Consider the following 12,372-nt stretch of genomic DNA (forward strand, 5'->3'; position numbering starts at 1 on the left):
GGTAACTATCTGATTTGCTAATACAAAGTATTTCACTTCTTAGAAGGTAAACTGCATTCAGTATTGTTTTTATATCTCCCAGATATCTCCTACTAATCATTAGAGCATGGCTTTATTTTAGAACTATAACTGTGTGTATATGATTAATAAGGAGAAGTTGACCAGGTTATAAGAAGTGAGAAAATTTGGATTAATTATTGTAATGAGTCCATGACAAAGAAGACATATATGTAGATTCTATAATCAGTGCATCTACAAATGACATGGAAAATTACAATCATGACTTTGAGCTCAAGAAGCAGCCTCTGCATAATGAGAGATAGCAGCAGGTATTGCAGTACTTCCCTTGAAGAAACTAATGAACATTTAAACAAATCAGCTATGTGCACCAAGAACCATTTTTAATTATACATGCATACAATGCCTAGCACAATGACGCCAGAGCCGCTAAGCATTACTAAATGCAGATAAGAAATATAACTGCAGGGGGTAGACAGCTATGATGAATGTCTTAGACTTGTCATTCTTCCTAGGTAGGCAGATATGGCCAAAAGTTTTGTCTCAACAAACTGGGTGCGTCCAGACAAGCACACGTGTTTCTTGCAGCATCTCAAAGCCCTCTGAGATGCTGCAAGAGGCACATGCAAGAACAAAAAAAGGTCCCTGCACTGCAGATTTGGCAAAATTAGATCCCAGGGGTCCAAAAATACCCCGGAGGAAAAAAGTGAGGCAGGGAACGGTTCAGGACTGTGCCCTGAAGCAACTGTGGATGCTTGGGTCCTCCACAGAGACACTGTGGTAGCCAGCCAGGGCATCTCTATGGTTGGCCCTCACCCCGGTGCTGAAGCACACTGCCTGCCTGTGCAGAGCAGGCAGCGTGCCAGCCACAAGGAACTGGACCCAGGCTCTGTGCCGGTAAGGGGGTGGGGTGGGTCTGGAGGAGCGGGGAAGGGACCATGAGGGGACATTCACCAGCTCCATCTCATGCCTGCTCCCCAAGCCCCCCGGAGTGCTGCCCTGCCCAGCCCAACCCCAGCATCTGGGCAATAACAAAAAACAACAGCCCAACACTCACTGGGGTCTCATGGCAGAGACCCCCTACATGGCACGGGGCAGAGGGGACTGGCTTCAGCTGCCTGGCACCCGTACTGCAACTGCCCCATCATGCGGGTGTGGCTGGGGTCAACAGGGCATTGCATGGCTCCATGAAGTGTCGGACAGCTGAGGCCAGTGCGGCTGTCACCTGGGGCCTGGCACTGCTCACTCTGAGCAACTCCAGCTGCCTGACAGCATGCAGAGCTGCATGGTTCCCTGCTGACCTGGGCTGCACCTGCACAATGGGGCAGTGGTAGTGCAGGTGGCAGGTGGCTGGGGCTGGTCCTCACTGCCTCCCGCTGTGCTGTGCTGTGCTGTGCTGTGCTGTGCTGTGCTGTGCTGTGCTGTGCTGTGCTGTGCGGGGGGCTCTGCCATGAGAACCCAGTGACCCCCGGTGGCAGCTATTACAGCCAGTAAGTGCAGGTCTTTTTTATTGCTGGGATGTGGGGGCCGGACGGGGCAACAATCATGGGAGCTCAGGGGGCAGCCTGGAGAAGCGAAGGCTCAGAGGGTCTTACTGACCAGGAGGCCCCAGTGACCCCGACAGCTGCTGCTACTACCAGTGAGGACGGGGCTTTTTTTTTTTTAAGTTCCAGGAGGCTGGGCCCAGGTGGGGCAGCCATTAGGGGGTTGGGGATGCAAGCGGGGGCTGGGGCTGGGTGGGGAAGCCAGCGGGAGTTCTGGGGGGTGCAAGTGGGGGGTGGGGACAAGCAAGGCAGACATTGAGAGGTCTGGGGGTGCAAGCAGGGGGTGGGGCCTGGTATGGCAGGCATCAGGGGGTTTGGGGGTGCAAGTGGGTGGTGGGGCCAGGTGGGGTAGCCATTGAGCCATGCTGCACCTGTGCCATGGGGTAGCTGCCAGTGGGGGAGAGCAATCCCCGCTGCCCCACACTGTGGGGGGCAGGCTCTGCCACAAGCTCCTAGAGGCCCCAGTCACTGCTGTCAGATTGAGTGAGTGCGGGGCTTTTTTTTTTTTTTTTTTAAGTGCCAGGAGGCTGGGCTGGGCTGGGCAGGGGATGGGGCCAGGCAGGGTAGCCATGGGGGCTTCTCCCATGGCTCCTCTGCTGTGCCTGCCTCTGCTTTGCCAGGGGAGCTGCAGTGGCTGTGCCCTGCTGCTGCTTACCCAACTGATGTGGGGGGAGAGGGGGCACGATGCAGGCACGGCTTGCTCCGGGCGGCATCAGGGCATAGCCCCAGCCCCCAGCGCTACTGCACCGACATCAGTGCTGGGAGTGGGGGCTCTGCCCTGCCGCTGCTTGTCTGTCAGCATGGGGGGCACGGGATGCAGGCCTGGAGTGAGCCACGCCTGCATCCTGCCCACCCTGCCCTGACTGGACAAGTGGCAGCATGGCAAAGCCCACTCCCCCCACCCCCCTTCCTGAGTAATGCATCCCCCACCTCGGCTGGGCAGCTTGTCCCTGCCCCAATCCCTCACTTCCCCACAGCCCTTCCCTCCCCCCAACCCCAACAGACTTACCAGCTGGAGGCAGCAGTCAGCTTCCTGTTTCATCTATGGCCGAATTTTTGAATCAGCCAAATGTTTCCTGAAGCTTTTCCAAATTGATTCAGGTGCTTCTAATCAATTCAGAGCTCTTACTTGGTCTCCCAATTCGATTCGAATTTGGAGATTTGCTCCCTGAATTCGGCCGAATCTTCTCCAAATTGAATCAGGCAGGGTCATTTTGCCCCAAGTAGCACAATTTGCACCACACCAAAGTGCATATTCGGGCACGTGTGGTGAAGCAAAATGCCCCAACTCAGATTTGCACCGCTTCTATTTGAGCTGTTGCACGCGCATATGGCTGCATGTCAGATGTCAGGTAGGATGTTAGTGGTTGAAATCTTAAAAAACAAAACATAATCCACTGTTCTACTATAATTTGATGTTAAATAGTTAAAGTGATAGTTGAGACCATGGTCATTCATTACCCTCTAAAATCAAAGAACTCCTTTGTCAGTTATTTGTGCTCTGAATAATTTTACACAATTCACTGTCTTTTAACATAGCAGGAAACTACTGAGCAGCTTTAAAATAGCATTAGCCAACTCATTTTACTTTGGCTTTGTAAATAAAGTTACATCATTAGATTATGGAGCAACTAAGGTTTTATCTGCAACACTTACTTTATTAATAAAATCATTAAATGGGAGTCTTCTATTATCTTTCTGTAGTAAAAAAAAAATGCAGAAGAAAACTATAAGACATTTCTTTTTTCTGAGAGAGAATGGCATTCCAATCAGATTCAAAGACTACAGTCTTAGTAAGGCTCTTTACTTACTAAAAAATTTACAAGGTTTATTTTGTAATCTGCTTTCTTTTACTATCTTCACAAACTATTTTACTAGCTATGGGATTGATTGCCAGTAATTTTGCCGGGAGCTGGGAGTGATCCGGAATATAACAGGACATCCTATTTTCCATGTCTGAATAGGTCCTGATACTACAAAATGTGTGTATGTGCTTGTAGAGAGATTTATAGCAACAAAAAATGAAGACTTGTCAGAAATTTCAAATAAACCTGTGGTATCCTCAAATGAGCTGTAATAAAGGTAGAATATTTGAGGGTTTAAAACTATCATCACCAAAATGTCAGTCAATGCCCTAGAGCAGTGATTCTCAACCAGGGTGTCATGGCACGGGATGTTAGCATAGTTAGTTGTGTAAACATGGTTTACATGATAAACCCAGAGATTTCAAATAGGAATCCATAGTGTTAAAAACATTCTGCCCTGTTGTGGTCTTTCTGAGTTGCTACCAAAAAATTGCCCTATTATCTTTCTGTGGTCAAAAAACAAGTGAAAACTAAGAGCTGGCATTTGCCTAGGAGTGCTTCGAGTATATCCAGCGGTGCCTTCAGTCTACCAGGGGTGCCTTGTATCTAAAAATTTTGAGAACCACTACCCTAAAACTTTGGACTATAAGCAGAAAATATTGCACTGAACTGTCATTTTGTTCCCATGAGTGCCTCTTAAACATGTTGGTTCAGTTCCACTGTCTAAACTGGATATGATGCCCTAATTTGAGTGTAGTAGTTAATGAGTTTTTTCTGACTACTAAAATTTGGCACATATGAACATAATTAGCTTCTTTATTTTCCTCTAGTAAACAATTGGAATGAAACAAATACAAGTAGCTGAGAATCCAAGGGTTTTTGCATGAATTAACGTGACTAAGAATGCAAGGGGATATGATTAGTGCCACCCCTTAAAGCAGAAGGGAGTAAGTAAAATCAGTATTTCCAGAACATTCTGTGCTGAATCATTAGTTATAATACCTCAGACAATGCAAATGTTGATACCTAGCCCCACTATTGTACAATTCTGTATTTTAATTAGCATTTTGAAAACACTAACTATCCTAGTTAGCTATATAAAGTGAAAAAATGTTTCTTTTTTTAAAGATCAACTTGGGTATAGAAAGAAGTACAGATGCTGTTGTACGGATCAGACTAGCATTTTACTTAACAAAACTATCACTGTAAAAACCTACAGTTCTACTCAGCTGTTCTCAAGATTTTTAAGCTTTCTTTTTCAGCTAAAATCAGAACTCTGGACTTCAGTTTATCTTAGTTTCTGCACACTTGGCAGCTTCATTACCAACACGACAGTTTTATAGAAGAAATTAATATTTGGGGGGGAAATAGTTTGGTGACCTGTGATAGAAATGTCAATTTTTAGATTTATTTTTCTGCAATTGGTGGTCCAAAATGAATGTGTTATTCCAGTTTTCAAGATTCTAGCTCAGAAGGGCACTCACTCTTATGAAGATTGTAGCTCAAAGGGCACTTGTAATCCCATAAAAAGACTAAAGAGATTTTGGTGACCTGAAATTGAAATGTCAGAGTTTTTAAATTTGCAATTTACAACCTATAAAAAGTGAGTATATGACAGTTTTCAAGGTTCTTGCTTATTATGAAAGTGGCAATTAATTGTGTCAATGTCACAATGTGTTAGACAGCAACTGGTTTTGCTGTTTTATAACACCTCTTATTATAGTATTTTAAAGCACCTTCCAAGGATTAATTCATCCTTACAGCATTCCTCTGAATTAAGTAAATATTAATATGTAAATAGAGGTGAGGACCCACGGTGCATCTAACAGCAGAGCCAAGAATTGAAGCTGAAAGTCCTAATACCACGCTTCCTGCTTTACATCCAAATGTACTATTTCCTGCATTTTACTGGGGTCATTTTCAGAATTTTTAGATATTGATGAATAAAGGGTACATTCCTGTTTCCTTTAACTAACAGTACAGTTCAGGTTCTGTCCATTTTGAATTTAAAGCCTTTGGATCTATTCTACCTATTAGGCATCTAAGAGTGATCTTATTCCACCCTACTCAAGTCATGACAAATGTTAATGTACCATCCTATCATAAGACTATTGCACAAGAAGCAGAGAGCAACAGGAGGAGTCATGTACTTTTGTGTTAAATGTTTCTAGGGACGTGAAAAAGGTTGAATAGAATGACACTTAGGCATCTAGAAAGCTTTTGAACTGGGGGGAGGACATTTTTTTGGCTGAAAATATTGCACTATGGTGACATGATATAGCATCATAACCTTAACAATTTTACATCATGATAAAGCATTAATGCCAGAAGTAAATATTCTCTGCTACAATTGGTAAATGGATCCATGTTTTTAAACATATGTTGAAATACTTATACATTGTCAGACACAGAGGTACAGATTTTTGCAAACAGCTAGTTGCTACTGTGCAGAGAAGCACTGATATAATGATTGTTTTGCATTCCTTCATGTTAGTATTCTTAGTATGCTATGTCCTCTGTCTCCCCACATTTTTCCTTGCTATGGAGTATGTGAATAATCTGCAGTGAGGTAATTTTAATGGCTATTCATTCAGTTGAATTAATTAATGTGGGTGACATCAGTGCAGGAGTACTTGCCATATGAGCAAAGAAGAGTCTAAGGTGAAGAGGGTATATCACATCCAAGGCAGGAAGGTGAGAGAAAGCTTTGCATACAGTAGAATACAGATTGTTCTGTTCCTGCTTACCATCATTTTAGCCCCTAGATATTAGACACCCTGAAAAGTAAGAGGGTTTATCTTTCAAGTTGGCTGCACTTCTTAACACAACTAAGCCGAAGGTGTTTTAACCCCTTGTCATTTGGACATGCTGGCTGCATCTACAGGAGACACTAGCTGGGCAGTAGCCTAATAATACTGCTCAGTAATGTGTCCGGCAAAACCCGTACTAATACACTACTGCATAGTTGTATTAAACTACTGTGTAGTTAGTGTCTGTAAAAACCTGTGCACCGGCACCACTGTACATACTTAATGTACAGTAACTATGGTGCATTAATAAATGTGTAGATGCGCCCGCTGAGTGTAACTTAAATTTTTACACTTACGGTAGGCATTCGGAGAAGTTAGGGAAATTCGGAGAAGTTATGGGGAGGTTAGGGTTAAAAATGGCCACCCAATCGAAGTCGGGATGGCGGGGGCTATTGGGAGGTTGAGGGTGGGGGTCACAGACTCTGAAAGGGAGGTATTGGAGGGGGGATAAGAGGGACCAGGGGGCAAGTGGGATCTGTGTGGGGGATTGGGGGAATCAGGAGGGGAGGTTGAGGGGATCGGCAGGGAAGTGGGGTCTGTGAAGGAGATAGGGGAAATCAGGGAGGCAATCAGGTCTGTATGGGGGATCAGGGGACGGGAGGAGCAAGCACAGTTTGTTGGGGGGGGCTTGGGGGATAGGGGTGGCAAGTCGAGGGAATCAAGCGGGGGAGGGGGGTTAGTGATGTTCATGATGGATTGGCAGGATCAGAAAGGCTAGCGGAGTCTGCAGGGGGACTTGGGATAATGGGGGGATGCTTCCCCCCCACGAAGGCAAGGGGCTCTTTTTAGCCCCTCTATCCCAGATGAACAAGCCCCCTGGCAAACCAACCCCCCTGATCCAGCCCACCTTCAGGTATGCAAGTGGGTGAAATAAATTAGGTTGGATGGCTATTTTAATCTCATCTAACCTCCACCTAACCTCCCTAAATATCTGTACATACCCTTAGTGGTTTCAGGATTTAAAATATGGTTAGCCAGTAATATATAAGCAATATGAACATATTAGACAGCTTTCCTCTTTTGAAAACTACACTTCCCCACCACACTTGGTTCTCATGAAGTGAGCATCAAGTTTCAGAAGGATGCTTCATGATTTGTGACAAAGCAATATTTTGCAGCATGGTCTTTCTTTGGCAGACTGGGAGAATGTTTGTTTCTGGATATAAGTGACTTTTATTAAGATCTATTATCAAAATTTTAATGTCATTTGATTGATGTTGAAGTTTGCACTGGAAGACTTATTTGAAATAAACTGGCTGTTTCATGGCTTTGAGTTTTTGATGGCTGGTTAACAAGACATGAAATCATTTTATATTTTTTTCTCTAGATGTACAATCCTTTGTTACTCTCACAACACTATATTTATTACAGTGAGATAAGAGCTAAGCAAGCCTAAAGATGTATGCAGTGGTTTCAATGGGAACCTCTTGCTGAAGAAGTTCTGATCATCAGGGAATAGAATTTTAAGCTATTGCTGTACAATGTACACCTTTAACAGTCTGAATGCCTCATTGTAACCTATCTTCATTAGTATTCATAAGAGGTATTATTGTACATGCTAATGCCTCAAGTCCAGGACTGAAACTGGCTTTTAGATGTTTCCTTTTTGTATCCCAATCTTGAAAACTAATGTCATTAGTTTAGAAAAAAAAAGGTGAAGGAACTTGAGAATAGAGATGAACCTCCCTTTACATTTGTTTTTTCAAAAAGCCCATGGCTGCTGGATCCCTGCAATCACATTATCCACAGTGACCCATTTTCTGCTTAAACCATACTGATCTTTTTGCGATTATAAATCCTTTGGGGGTGGGTGGGGTTGTGTCTGAGATGTTTATACAACACCTATTACAGTGGACTAGATGATATCCATAGAGCTATAGCTACAGGCAAAGAAGCTCTTGAGTGATATTTGGTTTTGGTATTGTTGGTATCCACATTTTCACACTTCTGAGTTTGATGAGCTGCTGACACATGAAATATAAGGAACCTGATGTAGGACCTGAAATCATGTCTGTGCCTTAATATATTGTGATGCAGTTTGAGGGCCCTGTTACATGGTAATTTTGGGCAGCTCTTGGAGCTCTTAACACCTGATTATGTACACATTAACACACAAACTGGTTTTTAAGCACCCATTAGGTGGCTCAAAGTTATGCCACTCTAGGGCAGGATTTTCTCTGATCCATGTTACCCAGGTAGTTTTACACTGAGGTATAGCCACTCCAAGCTACACATTAGTATAAAAACTGTACCTGCTCCCCACCTTCCCCACTGGCCCAGATTGTGGGTGCTCCCCACCCTCTTCCAGTGACCCACTGCCTGCCTCTGCACTCTCCCAAACACCCCAGATCCCTGCTCTTTGACCCTCTGCCCCATCCCCCAGCTGAACTTGGGGCTGCCTGTGCTGTCTGTTCCAGGGGAGCAGGCGAGAAAGGATTAAACTGCCTGTCTGGCTGCTGCCACCACTACTGCTCTCTGGGCAGCAGCCTAACAATGGTGGCTGCAGGGACTGAGTAGGCAAGTTAACCATTTCCTGCTTGCTCACCTGGGACAGACAATGTGTGCAACCACAAGCAAGCTGGAGTGGGTAGGAACCCCAAGGAGCAAGGGGGCAGCCCCTAAGGTGGGGGGACTGGGAAAGCCCCAGGGGGCAAGCCCAGAATGGGACAGAGAGTGGGATTTTTTATCTTTCAGTCCTCCAAACTTCTGCTGGCCTGAATGTGTGACTGCTCCAATCTCAAGCTAGCACTAACACCAGTCAACATTTGAGCAGCTCAGCTCACAGTGTAATGTGTAACAAGGCCCTGAATTTGCTGATCCAAACTTGATGGCAGAAAAAGTGGCACTATTTTACTTTAACTGGGCTATTCCGTGTGCTGTTAATTTGAAGTAGGCTTCCTGTGCAGTAAGGCCTACATGTGCTTCCTTTTGGGAGTAGATTTGCTCCCGCCCTGCTCTGCCCCGCCTGCAGCAGCCAGGGAGAGCTCCAGGCTCTCCCTGTACTCCTCTCCCGCTGGCCCAGGGACTGGCAAGGGGCATGTAGTGGTACCAGTAGGCATGGGACCAGGAGACAACTCTGCCAGCTGCTGCAGCAACTAGCTCCTGGCCCTATGCACATTAGGAGGGGACCTGATGTGCACAGGGTCAGGAGAGAGCTGCCCCTACAACACGCAGAGCTTTCCTAGCCCCATGTACATCCAGACACATACCTGCCAGCAAGACCCCTGCTGGGCAGGAGGTTTTCTAGGGACTGTTCAGGATGTGGGACAGCTGCGGGCAAGCCTCCTGCTGGGCAGGGGGACAGAGGGCTTGCCGGCAGCTGCCCTGCCGTTCTGCATGGGGCTGGCTGCTCTAGGAGACAAGTGAAGGCTGGTTTCCCAGCCCCAACTCACTGCTCAGAGCAGCCAGCTCCATGTGGGGAGCAGGGACAGGGGGCAGAGAGCGTCCCAGTCCTGGCACTGATCGGCTCCCAGCTCCTGCAGGGAGCCGGGAAGCTGAGCAGCATTAGGATCGGGGACAGGGAGCTCCCTGTCCCCTGTGGCCCCCTGCTGGCTAGGCTGGCCAGGAGCAAATTTGTTCCCAGCCAGCATCTACATGTTTTATTGCTCAGTATCTACTGCACAGTTAGTTTGCTACCTGTATTTGTAAGTAGTAGCTAACTGTGCAATAGACTAATTTACTGAACAGTAAATGTGAACACATGTAGACAGTGACACTTTACTGCTCAGTAGACTAATCTACTACACAGTAAAGCATTGTGTGTAGACACAGCCATTGACTGGCTTTCTCTGCTTATAGTTTGATCCTTCAGACCAGTTAAATCAAACTGTTTCACTGCTTTAGAGTATTATTATTGTTAGATTATGTAATATATCCATTACAAATAAGTGGTGATTGCTTGAATGACTCACTTTAGGTGCAACCAGTGCAACATCTGTTTTCAATTAATATTGCTCAGGTTTTTGGTATCTTCCAGAATTTAAAAGTAGTCTGTCGTTTGGTATAATCTCCATTAACAACTGAAAAGGTCTGTGGTTCATCCTTAGCTTTATCCTGAGAGTAAAAATGGCATGCCACTATAATAGAATGTGTTTCCTTTTTCTTAGGATATGTATATGATTCTTCTTTCAAAAAATATACACAAAGAAAAAGTAAATATTTCCCTGGTATATTTCTAGTGCTAAAATAAATATACATGTAGGTTTGTCAAGAAAAAGACAGCTTCATTTTTCTGAAGGAAAATGGAAACATAGAATGAATATTTCTTTAAAAGGATCCTTCTATGAACCTTTGTTATTCTTGGTATCTTGGATTATCTGTTACTATGTAAGTACTATGTATCCAGAACTGAATACTTGTTTAACATAGAAGTGCTTTCATGTCAGTGGGAAAACTCCCATCAACTGTAGCTGCCTTTTGATCAATCCCTTAGGGCCATATTTTCAAAACTGTTCGGTTCATGTGTAGGCAATAGTTGATTTATAACTTCTACTAAATCAATACAGTAAAATGAACAATAAACATTTTAATATAATATAATATTTACTAAAAGTATACAATAAGATCACATTTTACCAGTTTAAACAAAATTAAAACAGATGATAGCATCTGATGAAACAAAAACCAGGTAAGATAAAGCCGTGGATAATAAAATAAAACAAGAATTCTATTTCATTTGGGCTCTTATTCTTTGTGTAAGTAATATAAATACACTTAAGGAGTATAAGAAGGGCTGTGACTTGTTAAAGAGAAAAGAGAGACTGTTTTTTCATTTGCCCATTATTTAAAATGTTCTACTAATGGTGAGATCCATTTGTCTTTTATTTCTTCAAAGAAAAAACAAGACCATAAATAGTGATTTAAGCAATCTATCTCATTCTTCCTTCAAGACCATATTGTGTCAGAATATAGGTCTGACACCACTTACCTGTGACAACTGCAAATCTCATTAGAGTGAATCACAGTCTAGTAATGGCCTCTTGTTGTTTGTAATTTTATACTCCAGATAAGTAAGTGTATATGCTAAAAAGAGTGCTTTATCAATCTCAAAAAATGGTAAACTTGAGAATCTCACTGCCTGCATATCTTTCTGTATGCTGGTTTCCTTAATTCCTAAATATATGTCTTATTTTAAATATATGGAAAATATTACATCATTGATTCTCAGTGCATTTCCCAGACCATTTGTTTGAAGGAGAATATGTATTTTATTTAACCAGCCAAGCAAGGGTTTATTTGGCTTCCAAAATGCACTTCTTAGGGTATCTAATAGGTGTAAGAGATCTAATTTTCATCCATTAATTTAGAATTCTTAATTGAGCTAAGGTTCATCAATATAATTTCATAGCACATGAACAACCCTGCCATAAAATTAGGCAGATCAAAAAGCCACCATAATAAATAGAGATATTTTCTATTTTTGAATCAACAATGGGGTCACCAGCCCTTAGTTCTGTTCCATACAATGAAGTGGAGTCTACCTTAGATCTGTGTAAGATCTATAAACCTTTAATGCTGCCAGTACCACCATTCTGCCTGTCATTATAAAAGGATAAAACTTCACCCAAGGCTTTTTTTCAATGTGTTTATGTGCTTATTCCAGTTCAGATTTTTATTAAAATAGATTGTAAGGTACTTACATGAAGACACCATCTCTATTTTTTTTCTTGTAAAAGAATCAAATATCTTACCTCCTTTCATGTTGCTGAAAAGTGCCTAATAACCTTTGGAGGCTTGTTTAGGATAGTGACATTAAGAATGCATCCTCTGCATAAATAAAGATAGGGTCATCCAATAATATGGATCATGGCTGCATGGAATTGATTCCCAGTTCACGTGTTTTAAATCTTTCAAAAAGAGATTAATAACTATAGAAAGCATCCTTGTCATACCCCTGCCTGTCTTAGTTGGGAAACTATTGGACAGGGCATCTCCAATCCCATAACGCACCTTAAATGCTGAATTTGAATAGTAACAATTAATTGTAAAAAAGCTTTATCCATTCATATTACCCAGTTTTCCCCATAATTTTAATCTATTTATGGAGTCAAAAGTTCCTTTTAAACCAAGGAAGGCTACATATAAATGATTTTGTCTTTTTATATATTACATGCTAAATAATACATCAAAAACAATGATCCATTAATTAATTTTGTGTAGGCATCACAATAAGGGGTACCTGCTTGGCTCTGTATA

The 12,372-nt window shown here is 43.1% G+C and overlaps 1 protein-coding gene across 1 annotated transcript in view; it reads left to right on the plus strand.

The window, feature by feature from the left end:
- DOK6 (docking protein 6) overlaps positions 1-12,372 on the plus strand; it is a 491,572-nt gene that overhangs the window by 287,184 nt on the left and 192,016 nt on the right. The gene's annotated exons all lie outside the window — the stretch shown is intronic.

Source organism: Alligator mississippiensis, chromosome 3, assembly GCF_030867095.1.
Source record: "Alligator mississippiensis isolate rAllMis1 chromosome 3, rAllMis1, whole genome shotgun sequence".
Lineage (NCBI taxonomy): Eukaryota > Metazoa > Chordata > Crocodylia > Alligatoridae > Alligator > Alligator mississippiensis.